The following is an 18,201-nucleotide window of genomic DNA, read 5'->3' as shown; positions in this document are numbered from 1 at the left end:
GGTTAACTGGAGTGCCATGGATCAGAACATGATGTGTTGCTTTAAGATTTTTTATTCTACTTCACGTCGCCAGGCAGGTTCTGTTTAAGTAATGTCTTGATTCTGCAATTGTGGCAGTGACTTGATTTGGATAGTTTCTTACCTTTTTAATACATATTTTCATTTGAAAACTGCATTTTACAGTTAGCCAGAGTATCTATCAGCTTATATTCTTAACTTCTTTTTGTGATTTGAAATGTTTAAGTATAACAAAAATGGAAAAGCAGGGCATCTTTAGGGGGAACAGAGTTGTATGTTACCAGTTAAAGTTAATGTTGYTATTTGTCTCAACAGTCTTAGGACATGTTAGATTGTTAAAGAATTATAAGTTTGTTTTTTGTGTTATTTACAGCAATGTAGGTGTGCTGCGGTGGTGCAGGGGTTAAGCACAACCCACCTACGGAGGGCTTAGTCCTCAATGCGGAGGACACAGGTTCGATTCCCGGCCTGGTGACCTTTGCTGCATGTCTTCCCCTTCTCTCATTAGCCAATTAGCTATCAAATAAAGGTCACTAGAGCCACTAAAACCTTTAAAAAAACAGCAGCAGTGTAATCCAACAACATCAAATGCAGATGGATTGAAGTTGTATAGATTCGGAGAGAAACATTTATCAAAAGACTTTTATTCTTTTTTACTGGCATCCCCGTAAAGAAGCATAAAACAATAAAATATCATTGTTTACTGAAGTATCATAACTCCACACATTTTACCAAAAAAACTCACCCCTTGCTTTGAGTTGTTTAGTGAAGGACAAAAATCCGTCTCAAAGGTTTTACTTATCTATATTCATGCAGCATTTTACGAAGCTGCTTCAGAAACAAACATATGTATTTTCACACATGCCAAGATTTTATCAACATTTAAAATCCAACATCCCAGACACATTCCTACACAAAACTGTCTGATGAAGGATGCTCTTGTGTATTGTGTAAAAATCTACCACATAATTTGTCTTTGTGAAAGCCAAACACAGATCTTACTGCCTCTGCATGTGCGCTCCTCTGCCTATCAGCCCCTTGAGAAGTCATTGATCCACAAAGACCCTTTACTCTCACGACCGACAGACGATTCGGCAACAACAAGGACTTCTGCTCCCCCCTGACAGCATGACCACTTGCGTTTCCGTCAAGAAGAAGCACAAACCCGGGAGCTGTCAACCTTACAGAACAAGACCAAATGAAACATGATGACAAAACGGGAAAAAGTTTTTCTCATTTTTTTCTCTTTTTTTCCCAGTTTACACAAAAGACGCACCTTTTCATGTCCTGGAGCTGCCTTAATGATCTGGAAAATGCTCAATCAATATTGTGTCTCACCTGAGGGTTGCAGACATTAACCAAGCTTTAAACTCTGTTAGAGAACGGCAGGTGTTGACATCCTCATTGATCATCAATATTCTCATAAGACCCAATGTGGGCTCAGTTGATTAATCCGTAAAGTAGTTTTTAATGAGAAACTGCAAGGATCGTATTTAGGAATCTTCTTCTGTTGGMCTGGGATTAAGTTACAAATAGTTAAACCTGCAGGTTTCATCTAAAACACTTATGTGGAGCTACAGTGATCTACAAAAGTGTTCACACTCTTTAAACTTTTCCACACTGCTTCATGWTACAACTACAAACTTTATTGTGTTTAATTGAGATTTGAAGTGAYGTCCTAATGTAAAGCATTGCAAAAGTATGAACTAGAAGATAGATAAAAAAGTGTGGCATGCATTAGCAYTAAGCTCCCCTTTTGTCTGATGCCCCTAAATAAAATCCAGTTGAGAATTGCATGTGTAATAGAATAGCAGCGCCACATCAGCCCATRATTCCTGAAAGATCTGCTGGACTGCAGATGTTTCATAGGATCTGAATAATTTTCACYGTCCAGAAAGTTACCTGGAAATGATCTCATCTCTGATTCATCCATCACCTACYTGTCTGCATGYGTTACTGTGGTAACAACTSTGTTGTCAGTGACTAAGAAGCTRMTAGTCTGTTGACACAACCCTGGAATAAATCTTCAAGTTAAAGTMACAGTTTTACAGGCATGGATAAAGACTTATACAGCAAAGTTAACAGAAGAATGAACACAGTCTGGGGCATCGTGTGGTGTGGTGGTAGGGTAGTCGCCTAGGATACGGAGGCTATAATCCTCGATGTGTCTGTCCTGCGTTTGATTCCTGAACTTGAGACTTTGCTGCAGGGTTTCCCTTCTTCTCTCTTCACCCATTTCCTGTCTGGTAGCTGTCAATAAAGGCCATAAGTGCTAATAACTTAAAAAAGAAAGTAAGAAAGACAAAAAAAACAAGTACTTTAGTTCCGAGATGTTTTACACTCTAAAGCAGGGGTGTCAAACTCCAGTCCTCGAGGGCCGGTGTCCTGCAACTTTTAGAAGTGCCTCTGCTGCACCACACCTGAATAGAATAATTAAGTAATTAGCAAGGCTCTGGAGAACTGAGGAGGTAATTAAGCCATTTGATTCAGGTGTTTTGTACCTGTGGCACATCTAAAAACTGCAGGACAGCGGCCCTTCAGGACTGGAGTTTGACACCCCTGCTCTAAAGGCATGAAAAGTGCAAAACAAGACAGTAAAAATCGTTATAAAATGTATAATTTAAAATAGAATAATRGTGGTTCATGCCTTATGTAAAATAATAAGAAATGAAACTTGATTATGCAGAGTTTAGAACASTTTGATATTTATATCCCCCACCACTGTATCTACTTTGGATTTCAATGGTGTAGAAAAATATTCCAAGAAGTAAYCTCACCTGATACCCAAAGTAATAGATTGCCAGAATGTTTAGCATATAAGTGCAACTACAGCTAAGTTTACCAAAATAGTCTGCAGGCCATTAGTCTGACTCATGCCACGGTACGCAGACTCKCTGTCTATACTTATGAAGATAAACTCACTTCAACCTGGAATACTTCCAGTAGGATTGTTATCTAAGACTATTTTCAACTCATAATTATTTCTCTGCTTGAGGATGCTCATAGTCTTTGTACAAAGCACCAAACRTTTAGCCAAGAAAGTAATTTAATATGGAAAAAAAACGAGATGACATCATATGTCAATGAGCATTTAATCTTTTCAATCTTGAAAGATTAGGAAAAGGACATTGTATTAGGGCTGAATCAATAACAATATATATCACAACCGACACGTAATCAATATCAATAGAAAATACGTCTGATAGGATGTTCAATAGTTTCATTGAACTCTCATCTAGAACCGCACAGCATTCTGGGAGATGGAGGCAGAGGAAAGACTTTAGCCGCTCATCCTCTCATGTCTAAGCTAGGTTGGTGGAATCAACTAACTCACTCACTCTTTGGTTACCTGGCAACACACTCATTTTTTTGTTACCTAGCAACAACCTGTTGAGTAACTTCTGCAGCAGCCGTTTCACATTTCACTGCTGTGCCTCATAACTATTTAAAAATAAATTTAAAAAACAGAGCGAAGTGAGAAGATGAGCGCAACAAATCCAGAAGAAACTGTGGATTAATCAGGAAAGACCATGTCACCAGTTTGGCAGTATTTCAGATATTTAAAACAACAAAACGAACCAATAATTATCAATATTGACTGATATGAAACACTTCTATCAAGAGGCTTCTTTCAGCTCCACATTGCATCATTTTACTATGAAATAAAAAACTAAACAGATATCTGTAATCCAGCTATTTTCTACCTGCTCTCTTTTATTAGGAGCAGGATTTATTCCAGGATGCCATTAAACATTTTAAAAGGGGAAACAGATTGTTAAAGGTTCATTGGTTCAATAAATCCCTGCGTCGCTTTTTTTATGACCTCAGTCCTGAGGTTTCATGCATGTCAGCAATAACAACTGAGGCTGATTTCATCCTCCTCCTGTTGTAGAAACAAGTTGTCTCCCGTTCCCAGAACAACACATCTGAGTGCTCCGAGTATTCAGCACAAAGGAAACTGCTCCCCACTCTCCTCTGCTAAGTGCCACACATAAACCTCAGAGCAAATGCCACTCCTGCACAGTTTGACCAAACGGCTCTGGCTCCCATTCATCTGCCTCCGCCCTCTTCCACCCCACGATGCATGGTAATTCTCTGGCTGGCATCCCAGGCCCTGAGCCGATGGTTCAACAATATCTGGCACGCAGCTCGTCTTTTGCAGCTGATACGTTGGCTGCCTCTCCCAGTGCTGAGCCATCCTGCACAGGGAAGAGAGGATGGCTGGACAGTTGTTTTTCTCTCTCTCTCTCCAAACACCTGATAGACTACATTTGTTCCTGGCATCAGGTTGAGACATGAGTCTGAGCTCTGGCAGAGCTGAGCTGTAATTATAATGGGGGAAAGTACATATAATGCAACGTTAATGGCAAAGGGACTGATGGTTCGCCCACAATGTCCCCTCTTCAAACACAAATAGTGCATTAGCAGCAGGGATTCTTTCTCCTCACTCTGATTGAAGCTATTAAATACAATTTAGGATATGCAGAAATGGAAGTGGAAGCGGGTGGCTGAGTGATGCATCTTTGTGCACCACATAAGCTTTGTTCTGTTGTAATACAGCCACATTACTCAGGATTCTTTAGAGGGGAGAAAAGCATTTTAATGGAGTTAAAATTACAGCTCTGAGAGAGAGAAAAAATGAGTGCTTTCCTCTCCTCTTTTTTTCTCTGTTGCTCTGTTTTTGTTATGTTCGACTCGCACCTCATTTCTGCAGCCTTGCTTTGCATTTGCTGCCATTTCCAGCAGAAATTATGATGCATAGAAGGTAATTTAGTTGTCTGCTGTGGGAATCAGGAAGACAACACAGTTTACTATAGAGCAATGATTAAAGAAAAGGTCATTTACTAGTTCAGCGTGTGTGTGTGTGTGTGTGTGTGTGCGTGTGTGAATCGTAAGTTTCTTTTTCATTTGTATGTCTGTGAGCGAGCATCAGATCATACGTCCCATGCACTTGTCAACGGGCATGTGACTGATGAAGCGTAACCTTTTAATGTGTTTACAGAGTGACATTTCCAAAGATCTGCTGTGTTCTGCGCTGAAACTAAAACCCTTGACATTCTTCAGACTCACATTTCCCCAAGCTGACGGCTCTGTCAGCGCTCATGCCAAGCGAGGCTAGCGTCAACGACATAATTACATCAGTGCCTCATCTGCCTCTGTCAAATCCTGCATTAATATTTGTGCTTGGAAACAAATTGTTCCTCTGCTTTTATGCATGTTTGAACTCTTTCTTCTTTCCCAGAGACTTTGTGGGAAGTTGAAGATTTCGCTTTGAAAAATGAATCAAACTCCTCCAGCTGCATCCTATGAAACCTTAAAAGCAGCATCCATCACTTTTGATACTGACTTCTAAATGAGCTCTGAGATCCAAAGGGCTGTGGCTTTAATCCATCTGTTTCATTTGGATTCTGAATGTGGTCAACCAGATGCTGCGGGTCTCAGTCTCACACTATGAATTCACCCGGAAAACTTACCAATTCACTTTGAGGTATTATTAATCTGTGCAAATGCATAATTGGCAATGAAATATTAACTGGAGGGAAGTTCTCCAGTTTAATGTTCTGCAGTCCAAATTCTGAGGTGGTGCAAATGAAATGAAATTGTGATGAAAAAGCAAACCAGTGTAGCCAGTTTAAGGGCATCAGAAACAGGATGCTTGTCTTTTGGSGGATAAAACAATTTCAGGTTAAAGATCGATTTTAAGACAGCCACTTAAAATGATCAGTTTCTCTGATTTTACTTTTTATAGGTATATGTTTGAGTAAAATGAACATTGTTCTTTTATTCTAGGAACTACTGACAACATGTCTCCAAAATTCCAAGCAAAAATTTTGTATTTATTTGCAGAAAATGCGAAATGGTCAAAATAACAAAAGATGGGGAACTTTCAGACCTCAAATAATGTAAAGAAAAAAAAGTTAATATTCATTTAGAAACAATAATATTAATGTTTTAACTCAGGAAGAGATCAGAAATTAATATTTGGTGAAATAACCATGAGGTTTTCAATGGGATTCAGTGCAGTGGGCTCTTAATTTTTTCTGGATTACTTTGATAATGGATAGACCATTTGAGATATCAGTTATGTAAAAAGCCTATGACCTTAATAAATAATATCTGTACATTTCCGCCATTAATGTGACGCATAGCCTGTGTTATCCAAATGAAAACAAACAAATATCTTAAATCATCAAAGTAGTAAAGTTGCATCAAGCAAGTTTCACAATTTTATGCATTCTGTCTTCTTGGCAAAGAGAATCCCACAGTTCAGATGTCCTTCTTGGATTTGCTGCACCTCTGCATCTTTAGCTAAAGTCATAGTTTGCAGATAAGTTAAAAAAAATTGTGCAAAGGTAGCAATCAAGAAAAGGGCATAAGAGAGAATTATTTAGATAACTATGAAAAGAGTAAATACAGTCATCAACATGTCAGTAAAATATGGTAAAGACAGTAACATTACAAGAACTGGATGCTGCTTCTTCTTCATGGATAAGATAAAACAAAACGGAAATTATTAGGAATGCTGATCACAGCCCGGCAGCAACACTGAAGGACCTGCAGGTATCTCTGTCATCTGGTAACAATTTACCATTTTCCCCACATCTTGCCTGAGGAGTATGGTTGGGAAAAAAAAGCTTTTTCATTCAGAGAAAACATCTATTCCTAACTAAACTCCCCTAAACACTTGCTTCAGATTGTGTTTCTCTGTTTTGAAACATTGTTGGAGCTCATCCTCAAAAGATGATCTGCATTATTTWCCTGTTTGTCAGATCAGACGGACGCTGGAAGATCATGCGGTGCCTCTGAATTGTGCACAACACAACTTCATTGCATTGTTTCAACCTTTATTGATCTCCTGCAGTTTCTTGCACTGCCAGCAGGGGGGGRGWKTTYTYYWSMRSMRCAYAKMSMCWCTSWRMWSWSAMAAMASWKTTTTTYTSYSMMAAAAAAAAAAAAAAAACAGACCAATGAACATTTTTATTACCAACTTTAGGAGCTACAAAAGAGCCTGTAAATCTAATACTATGTCATGTSCAGCGATTATTTATTAGTTTAGGTATTTAAACCTTAAAGACTCAACTTTGCAATGAAGTAAAACAAGAATCGTTTGCAGATGTAGAACTATAAGATGCCCCTTGGAAAACAAATGCACAATGAAGGAGCAGATATTTAAGTGGCCAGCAAAAGCAGCTCAGTCAGCTGTCTTCACCAGCGTTCAATCCATACATCAGTGTTTACCTTCCCAGCTGCCTGTTTGAGGAGCGATGTTGCCCTCGTGTTTCCAACTTGGAAAACATGCTTACCTTCATTTGGGCCCCAATGCTCTTGTCGATGTAAATCAGGTCGGACTCCCAGGCCAATCAATAAGGACGTGAGAGAGGATTCACTCTGTGCACCTCAGGGACTCATCAGTGACAGCAGTCTATTACTCTGCAGCGGACGTGTGAGCGAAGCCGCTTTGAATTGCAAATGCAGACCTATGGACTTGCCTGCTATGCAAACTGTGTGATGTGCTAAAGGCCACCAGGGAATAGCTGCCAGCTGCACAAAGCAAGGCCCTACTGCGCAGTGACAAAGTTCATATGGAAGAATAAACTCCAAACCCTGCAAATGAATTCAAAACACAATACGGTCTGCGGACCCCGGGCATTTATACTGACTCTTGTTCCAGCGGAAAACTGTATTTGCAACTTTAGCTCCGTTGGGAGCTCATCTCTTTGTGAGACTTCAGAGCTGAACTTCCGCTCAAGAGTAATGGGTACACGGTGTTATTTTTCCTTCCGTCTCTCCTTCTGTTTTTCAAGTGTTTAAAGTTCAAGCAGGGACACAGTGTGCTCCAACTCTCACTCATTAGATATTATGCTAGCCTGTGCGCTGAAGAGCGCTCTAATGCTCCTGATTAATTCAGGTGAGGCAGAAGTTGGATGCCCGCGCTCATTATCCTCCCATGTCCGTTTAGAAGCAGCAGGGGGATTATTAAACCTCCTGTAGGTTTTTGAAATGTTCAAAGGTTGCGGTAACCCTTTGCCACATACTCATGAGCACTTACGTTRAGCATCATTAGGAGAAGATTTTGCTAAATATCCTCAGCAGCAGTGCTTGTTTACTGTGAGTACAGGAGAACAAAGTAGCTAAATGAAAGGATAGGTCATGAGTTTGGATGGGTCAAAATGTTCTGACACCAAAAATAAAGCGTTTAATGGTTCTACAAGTGACTTCCAAAAACACAGTGATGTAGGTCAAAGTTCAAATCAGAGTGKGCTTTATTACATTTGCAAAAATATGAGTTTGGGTTTGCCATGAACGCTTTGGGTCTTTTTTTAAAAACATGCTGCCATTTATATGGATTGTATTGCAGTGTAATGTTTTCAGAAGTTGTGTTTTAGCAATTTTACAATCCTCTGAAAAGTGTGTTATTTTATTTTAATAATGTTTTGGTAGGATCTTGTCTCRCAGGCATTTCTTGATTTTYAATAAAGAACAAAACCAGTAAAATAAAGCAGCCTTGATATAAATGAGGATTACTTTCCCGTCAGCAGCAGTGTGTGTTTGTGCGCGTGGCCTGCATGCAGCGCTCAGCAGAATGATTAAAGAAAGTGTACTGCTGTGTATGAAAGTGCCGGACCCCATAACGAGCAGTGAAGTGTTTCTCGCAGCAAGTGCGGCCTTCAGACTATTATTTATTTACTTTTTGATAACMTCATTTATTTCAGACCCACACAAATATTATAAGTGAAACAGTGGGTGTAGYATTACTTCTCATCTTTCTCAGCTTTTCCTTTGAATGTTGGAACGCTGCATAAACATTAGACAAAATTAGATTTGCCATCTTCAACCTGAATGTCTTCGGTTCTCACCCCCTCCTCTTCTTTGGACCTAATTTATCTCTCTGAGCTCAAGTCAGGTCATTTAGGTTCATGATGCGTCAGCGGCTGATGATGATTTGTGAGCACCCGGCTGGAGCTTAGTGTCATGCGCTCTCTCATTGTGCGCGACATGTGGGTCCCAGGCCTACAGTGCCGCTCTTGTATTATTAAAGAGGTTCTGTTGAACTGACCTGACGGCGACCCAAAGTAGCGGGAAGCTGATGCAGTGTGACTGAAGCTTTCTCCCTGCAGACCAGACGATACAGGACATGACTGCAGGGTATTAGCGACAGCACATTATTAATTAATCATTGTATCTAACTGCTAGCGGAGCAGTGTGTGCAAATGGCTGGACCTGAGAGGAAAAAAAGAAGTTATTGTGTGCATACATTTTCTGTTTTATCAAGAGGCATGTGTTTCCAAGTCTGATTGTTCCTGCAGCTGATTATCAAGTGCCAAAAGAGCAGAAGAACAAACGCTTTGTGTGTGCCGTGTTCAGCAAGGTAATTTTCCACTCACTCCAGCTTCTCCATAACAAAGAGGCAACCTTGTTAACTTTCCRAAAGCAGCCTCAAGTATGCACCAGAATCAGACTACATGAGATGCGGAGAATAATTTAAAAAGCCAGCTTTCACTTAGAGGTGCAGCGCGAACCTAAACAGACATGCCTGCTCTCCCCTAAATAGACCGGTATGCACATGCGAGAATAGCTTCGAGGCAACGGAAGGCCTCACTCTAATGGGAGGGCTGTTCTGCTGAGAAGCTGTTACTGTCAAATATGAAAAAGCAGCTGCTGCCTCCTCTTCGTCTCCTCACTCCCATAAAACTTCAAGCATCACTCACAGAATTCTCCGAAAGAGAATTTCCTTCAAGCACTTCCGGCCTTTTCCTCATGATTACCCGGAATATCACTCAGATCCCCTCTGATGAACGTCATTCTCAAATAAAAGTGACAAAGGTATATCTTAAGTCCTGATTTTAAAGATTGCTGCAGAGAAAGTAATTTACATAGATTTCTGACATCTTCAACCCAGCAGTCTGCTTTTCCTTTACTGCCTTTTCTCTCCAGCATGCTTCCTGTAAAAAAAAAGGAGACYGGTCTTTTTTTTATAAGCCCCAAAAGTCAGCACAGCTCCCTCTTCAACTATATCTGGAGAAATGATCTCCTTCATGGATGGCAGCTGCCTTCAATCTGAGCTCAAGAGAGCATCAGTAGTCATCTCGGTTCTTCACCCTGTGTACTTTGTCACTGTTTCCTCAAGACAATTTTTCTTTGAATCCCACCCTAAAACCCATAAAAATATGGAGCTTTGACTGCAAGGATTGAAAGTCTACAGTATAATGCAGAGACAGAGACTTCCAAAGGCAGCGGCTCCGAGGCATGTTCCCAACAGCTTGTTAAACAAAAAGTGAATACCTCTTTGCACGTGTTAACCTTGACATCTGTGAAGCATCTGTTTCATCGGAGCACGCCTCCGAGCTGCACACCGGTCAGATATCTGCTTTAGAGGCAGAGAACAAGAGAAGCACATAAACTTCGAGATAAAAAAGCTGTGCTGCGGTGATAATGATTAATTTATTTTTGTTATGTCTTTCATACAGTTGCACACCCTTAGATGTCATGAAGCTTTAATATTTTTAAGAATAAATACAGCAAACCAGACAGAAGGGAAGAAAAGAAAGCTTTAGCATCAGCATGGAGATACATTAGAAAAACTGTCAAGGTTTTTTTTCCTCTGCTGGACAGAAAAGCTGGAGAGTTTTTATGACTTGTTAGGTCATTCCCACTGGACTCAAAAGAACATTTTTGACCAGCTGGGAAACCTTTAAAAACATCAGAGGACGACTGATAGCACTCAACCAAATAARCTGCAGAGATGAGCTACTTAGCTGAACTGAATGCTGAATTGTGCAAATTAGAGGAAACATCAGAAGGGAAAATTAATTTGTTGAAATGTTGTAAATTTAGTCAAAAATGTGATTAAAACATTTACATATCTTTGAATCCCTGGAGAAGCTTTCATTAAGTATTGGGTAGTGGTGTGAAGTAATAGATGGGCTTCACTAAACTTTTCCTGTTTATGGATTATCAATTATTTAACATTTTTTGTAAGGCAAAAAATTTACTGAGATGTTTTTTCTGAAGCTTTTTTCAAATTTAGTAGCTCACAAGATTGCAGAATCTTCACAYAATTTGGGAAAGACAAAAGAAGATGGACTGAACAACTCAAAATATAAATTAGAAGTTGGAACTGGCTGAAAATAGTAAGAGAGCGTTATTATCTACTGTGAAGTGAGTCCTGTATTGATATGGACTGAGAAAACATTCTTTCAAAAGTGACATAAACACCCAAATTTGTTTACAATTTCACTCAGRAACTTTAATTGTTGAAAATATTGAAATTTTTCAACAATTGTGTGTTGCATCCTGTTATTAGTGCTTTGCTGTATGTTGCTGTATGCAGATGTGAACCGTCCAATCAGAGTGAAGCTGAGCTATTTCACAAAACAAATACTGGGTAAAGCAGGTAAAGACATACCCAAAATACTTGAAGCTGTAACTGCATCAAAATTTACTTCTGTTTGTTTTCTTTCACAAATAGTTCCAATAAAATACATTTGTMWCACGACATGCTGTTCAGCGTATAAACACGTTTGCAGAGCGCTGTGCCACCAGTGATTCCTCCCTTGTCTCCAAGATGACCGACTATAATGCGGCAGCTTTTTCTTGCATTTCTGTCAAATATAAAAAAAGAAAAAAAAGATACCCGAATAAGAAAAAAACTTCTTTCTATGTAGGATTAAGGGCAGCAACAAAGACCTATTATAACCTTATGTCCTTTACTCCTGCTTTGTGACGTTAGCAGCATATTTACTGAAGGTCAGGCGTTTGCTTCAGCAGACTGGAAGAGAAAGGAGAGCAGAGGCAGGATGACACATTCTTTGTCTGTGAAAGCAACACACTATCAGCTTTGTGAAGGAAGGATAACTGGCCAAGTCGTCCAGACTTGCCTTCCACATCTCTGTGGCAGTAGCCTTGCAGGAACGGGCTCCCGGTGCGTCTCATTCTCTTTCACTCACAGCTGGATGACTTATTCAGTTCCCCCCTGAGCTACCTGCATGCTTTACCTTTTGTTCTTCGCTGACGAGAGGCATACTGTAATATATTCTTGAATGGCAGCATACATTATGCACAGTTCCAGCATTTTCCATTTTGTTCTTTCACAAAGGGGTTCTGATGTATTTTTTTTTTAAAGAATGAAAATGAAAATAATGAGTGTTTTTGTTTCTTAATGAAAAGTTAAGAAACAAAGATTTTGTTTTTCAAAATCTTCCACACACACACAAAAAAAGAAAGAAAATGCAACTGTTTGAAAAATCTCTCATTGGAAACTTTGGGCTGTGAGTTATGAAAGTCTAAATTGGATATTGTTGTTTTGCTCGTGTTGCCAAGGAAAATCCCACATGTTGTCAATGTGATGCAAACAGTCATGTCTTCATCCAAACCTCTGAAACCTGAAAAATTAATAACTGCTGTATCTACAGTCCAACAATTGTAATAAAATAAAATAAATAAATAAATAAATAAATAATATATATATATTTAAAATGATGTCTCAAAAGGAAGTTCTACACTTCAGTAGTTGATTGTGGGTTTTATTCATTTTTCTCCTGTTTTTCTTCTGCAGGAATCCTGCTTCATGCAGGAAACACCCCAAAACACCAATAAAGCATCGATCTCAGGTTGTTCCACAGCAGCTGTGACTCACGTTCTGTGGACTGCCTATCTAAACTGCATAGAAAACTATAGGTAGTACGGATTAAAAATAAACTACACCAATATCGACTCCTGTCTGCGAGAGTGAACTTTAAGGTTTCATCTTGGCTTTCTGCAGATGATGTTTTCTTTAAAACACATGCCGGTAATTATCCACCAACTTTGAACACCTTCAGAGTCCTGGGGAGTCAATAAAGTAAATATTTGCGGATACATAATTTTTTTACATTTCCCAAGCACACCATCCCCAGAATTCAATCTGAAATAAATATGGATCAAGGAATGGATCACTTCTCATGGGCTATTCATCAAAATATTTGTTTTAGTTTCTTTGCTACATCACAAACATTTAGTATTAAAACAACCTGGCTGGACTGATTGCTTTTAACTTAACGAAACCCTCCCACCAAAGTGTGAACAATTTCTTTAAGCATATCATTAAACTTTTGTGTGTATATTTTTTTACATTCCTATAACAATTCACATATATTTGTTTACAAATCCAATTGATATAAGTGTGATGTCACTGCAAATAAATGAGTGAATTTGTAACACCATCTCTGAGTCACTCAGAGCTCGACCTGTGAAGTTTGCTTCAAGAGTTTAGGATTCAGCAAGTAAAGAGATATTAGTACTCAGAGGAACAATCTGGGCGGCAAACGCTTCAAAGCAAATCCAAACATTGTATATCTGAGTGAATGTGAGTGTGTGTAGTTTTTCATCCATAATGTGGTCAGTACCATTCATCTCCAAGGGACTCCAAGTCTGCTGGGGTCTTCAAATGCTTTTAAAATGCTTGAAGCTCCAAAATGAAAAGGAGGGGGGGAAAAAGATATAAAACAAGTATTAAAAGTCAGACAAAAAGCACACACAGCTAAAAACCAAGAGAGAACAGAACATTTGTTTTTGCAATCTATCTTCAAATTTTCGCCTCTCATAACAATCTCTGGCTTTTGTGCTTATTTTGTGTCTGTGAAGAAGTTCAGATTCCATTGTTAAAAGTGGGGAAAGTATTGAATAATGAATAAACTGCCAGGCAGAGGAGAGCAGTGGCAGCATGTGCTTTCAACACAAATAAACATTTGTTTTCAGTGCGATAATACAACAGAAATCATTCAAGAGACTTGAAAGAGGTGTCCCATATTTTCATAAAGTATTTGAAGTTGCCGTGTTATGCTCATCTGTATTTTGCTTAAAACTTTAACAGACTGAGTTTGATGCCTTTCGCTGGGGGAATATTCCCTTCAACTACCTCTGAAAATTTTGACAGCCTGCTCTCAATAGACGTAGGATCATTCTTTCACCACAGTCTTGTTCTCTTAAGTAATGTGGAGAGGTTTCTGTAAAGTTTGACTTATGATAAAATATAACTTTTTCTATCGTTTTAATGTGAGTTTGCCAGACAACAAACTCTCTGTTGCTGCCGATGACTCACTATCAGAAAATCAATGAAGTGGTGATACTCTGCACCAGCTTTGTTTACTGTCTCGTCTGTCTTCTTTGCAGAAAATTTTATCGCTTGTAAAATTGGTTGCTTAAATCTCTGCTTTAAAATGTAGACATAGCAGCTTGAAACCGCTCATATTTTCTTTCAGTATAACCACAAACTTTACAGGGAAGGGCATGATTGTAAAGTGGAATTAAAAAACTTTCACTAAATCAAATCTGACAGGTGTGGCTTGTGTTTACCTGCTGTTTTGTAACGGCCTCATAGGTTTGTTACAGAATATTTATCAAACAGCGTCATGAATACCAAGGAGAAAAGTGATGAGAAGTTCACCTCAGGGTCAAGTTATTGCTCTGGTCAAAATTGTGCTGCAGGAAAATTTACCTTCAGTCAATCAATCAAGTTTATTTGCATAGCATATTTCAGCAACAAGGCAGTTCAAGGTGCTTTACATCATAAAAAACACACACAAATATAACAAATACAAAGTTGTAGAATTGTCAAGTGTCATTGTTACACATCAAAATGTTGATTAACGTTTCATTGATTATGTTTCAAAAGCARCGCTAAAYAGGTGAGTTTTTAGTCTAGATTTAAAGGCACTCAGTGTTTCRGCTGTTTTGCAGTTTTCTGGGAGTTTGTTCCAGATTGTGGTTCATAGAAGCTGGACAGGGGCATTTGTCTCAATCCTGGAGGAAATCCTGTGGAAATCCAGAGCCACTGTGGAGGTTCAGCTTCCATCAATACAACAGCCTAAATATACAGTCTGAGTTACAATCAGATGCTTGGATTAAAGAGCGTTCATGCGTCAGAGTGGCCTAGTTAAAGCCCAAAATAAATCCAATTTTGAATCTTGAATCTGCAACAAAACTTTTACATGCTCTGTCCATCCAACATGACTGATCTGGAGACATTTTTCAAAGAAGGATGAGCAACGATTGAAGTAATTAGATCTGCAAAGCTGGTAGATCTACCCCCTTGCCCCCCCCCACAGCTGCGATTACAGCGAGGTTGGCTTTCCAGAGGAGCTGAAGACAAGTTCACACTGTGGTTCTCTGATTTTTACAGGCATAAAAAGTCTTTTTGTTTTGCTTTTGCTTTTCCATTTGGATTAGTTTTGGTTGCTGGTTGTTATCACTGATGGTTGTCGGTGCCAGTTAATTTGTTTCTGGTGTTCTCATTCTTAGATGTTGGTGTTATTTTTAATTAAATGTTATATTTTTCTGCTCYGTTCAGCTTCTTCTGTGTTCACTTCTTCCTTTATTAGTCACCTTCCTTCAGTTTGCCTCGGATCAGTTTCCTCACCTGTTTATGTGATTCTTATTGTATGTTTTTTATAGATTTATTTATAGATTAAAATATTTTATACACATACTTGTTATTGCATTTATTTTATTTTTAATTTACTTATCATACTACGCAGATGTATAGMATTTTTTKTATTTGTATTGCCTGTTTGTTAATATTGAACTATTTGAATGGAGTAGCTTGTCAGCATATAAGCATCATTATAGTATCTGATTCGGCTACTTGTCATCCCAGTTACCATGCATCAAATTCTCATTGTGTTCCTATTTTAGTTGAATATTTTTGAAATAGATTATAATTTGGACCACTTGAAGCATTGGGTGTAMCTCCATCACAAATCCTAACAAAAAAGGAAAATCTGTATTTGTCCTTTGCAATCATGCACTTGTTTGTGTTGGTCTACAATACCAAAATCCCAAATCAAATCCATTAAAAAAAATTGGATGTGGCAAAATGTGGGAAAGTTTCATGCGTTTGTGTTTATTTTGAAAGTTTTCCAACTACTTCCCCCTCCTAAAGTTATGTATATTCCTGCTATACTCAGTGTGTACATGGCTAATCTTAGTTGCCACAGTCACTGACCAAAACTCAGTTCTTTTGCTACCAATTTTCATTCGAGGGCTGCAGTCTTGATTGAAGGCAATGATATTCTCCTGCTCCCAGGAGGAGGGTGTTGTGGAGACTTTGCYGAGGCCCCGTCAGCAAACACCCAGACCCTGCTGATTCAGGGAGTACAGAAAACTCCCACCGTGTCCTCCAAGGCTAGGACTTAGCACCAAGCCGTGTTTGTATCCAGTCAGCTAAAATCYCCGTCTATGAGTCCCGCAGAAATGCCAGCTGAATTACAAGAGCAGAGCAGCCCTCCCAAAGCTGCCTCTGACTTCTGTCACCCCAACTCCTGTTTGTTTGTCTGTGTGTCTGCTAGCTTCCATCTCCTGGTTTCTGTTTCATTCCTGCCAGCCTTTCTTTAAGTCTCCATCTGTCCATGTGTGTTTGTCTGTCTGTGTCCCTGGAGTCCAGACCGAATGCATCTGAGTGCAAATACCACACATAAGCCTCAGCTTTCCCCCCCCCCGTTCTCCCGTCCATGTTCTTCTCGGTGTGAGTCAATGGCGCCCAGCAGAAGGCGTCTCCAGGTTTATCCACAGATTCGATTTCTCCTGGCAGGGCCAGCGAGCTGCGACAGATCGATGACAAAGCCTGTCAGTGCAGCTCACCGTTACTCAAAGCTAGATTGCCCCTGAAAGCCCATGCACCATGTGGTTAATGAATTAAAGAAGCAGCCAGCCAGCATTGATCAGAGCAGCCGACAACCGTCTATATCTTCCTTTTTTATGAGTATTCTTGAGTGAACCAACTGATGGTTGAGAGATTTAATCACTCCCTAGTTGCAATTATGTTGACCTCTTTACTCTGATTTCATTTACATCATTTTTCTTTGCCTCAACACCTGAGGAGCRGATAAAATTAGATCAAACAGATGCTATCTTTTAAGTTTTATTCTTCATGTTTAAGAAACAGCTTGAAAACATCCATCTTCATCAGTGTTTCAAACACTTCTTTTGCCCTTGGAATACTTTTAAAGGTAAAAGTTTTATGCAGGGGTCTACATGAAGCCTTTGTCACACAGAGACTTCAAATGCTGAACATCAAAGTTGAATTTAATACTCCTGGGTAACCCTAGGTATAAATAGTTCAGCAAACATTACAGCCAAGTTTCTGTTAGCATTTTATTGAACTACTGTCTTATTGTGTGAAGTATTGTTAGATCTTGTGTGATATTTARGTTTTAGAGTTTTTCCTGTTATAGGCGCCCTAAAGTGCCATCCAAGGTGAACAATACCAAAAGTAGGTGACAAACAAGTTATAAGTAAATGAAAATAATAAGTTTAAAAATAGGACCGCAACATTATTTTTTCTTCTATTCTTAATTTCTCATTATAGGTTTTTTGTTTTATTTCAATTATTCAGTGCGTTTCCAAATACAACCGCTAGGGGGGCGACTACTGTATTGGAATCATAAAGAAGGTTGGACACACAGAAGAAGAATAAACATTACTGTTAGATGCTAGAAGCTCAACATAGCGTCTCATCTTTTCTAAATCACAGGTAAGTAAAATATATTTTGATCCATATATATATTGGTATCCTCAAAGAGTTGAAGATATTATTGAATAGAGAGTCGACTAGTGAGTAAAGTTATGCAGTTTGTAATGAGTATGTTGTGTAGAAAACGGGACATATTTCTCGGGGCTAATTTTTGGTAATGCTAGCGGACTTTGTACATGTGTNGATAAAATTAGATCAAACAGATGCTATCTTTTAAGTTTTATTCTTCATGTTTAAGAAACAGCTTGAAAACATCCATCTTCATCAGTGTTTCAAACACTTCTTTTGCCCTTGGAATACTTTTAAAGGTAAAAGTTTTATGCAGGGGTCTACATGAAGCCTTTGTCACACAGAGACTTCAAATGCTGAACATCAAAGTTGAATTTAATACTCCTGGGTAACCCTAGGTATAAATAGTTCAGCAAACATTACAGCCAAGTTTCTGTTAGCATTTTATTGAACTACTGTCTTATTGTGTGAAGTATTGTTAGATCTTGTGTGATATTTARGTTTTAGAGTTTTTCCTGTTATAGGCGCCCTAAAGTGCCATCCAAGGTGAACAATACCAAAAGTAGGTGACAAACAAGTTATAAGTAAATGAAAATAATAAGTTTAAAAATAGGACCGCAACATTATTTTTTCTTCTATTCTTAATTTCTCATTATAGGTTTTTT

The sequence above is a fragment of the Poecilia reticulata genome, linkage group LG17 (assembly GCF_000633615.1).
Source record: "Poecilia reticulata strain Guanapo linkage group LG17, Guppy_female_1.0+MT, whole genome shotgun sequence".
In the NCBI taxonomy this organism is placed as follows: Eukaryota; Metazoa; Chordata; class Actinopteri; order Cyprinodontiformes; family Poeciliidae; genus Poecilia; species Poecilia reticulata.
Note: the sequence above shows the minus strand (reverse complement) of the source record.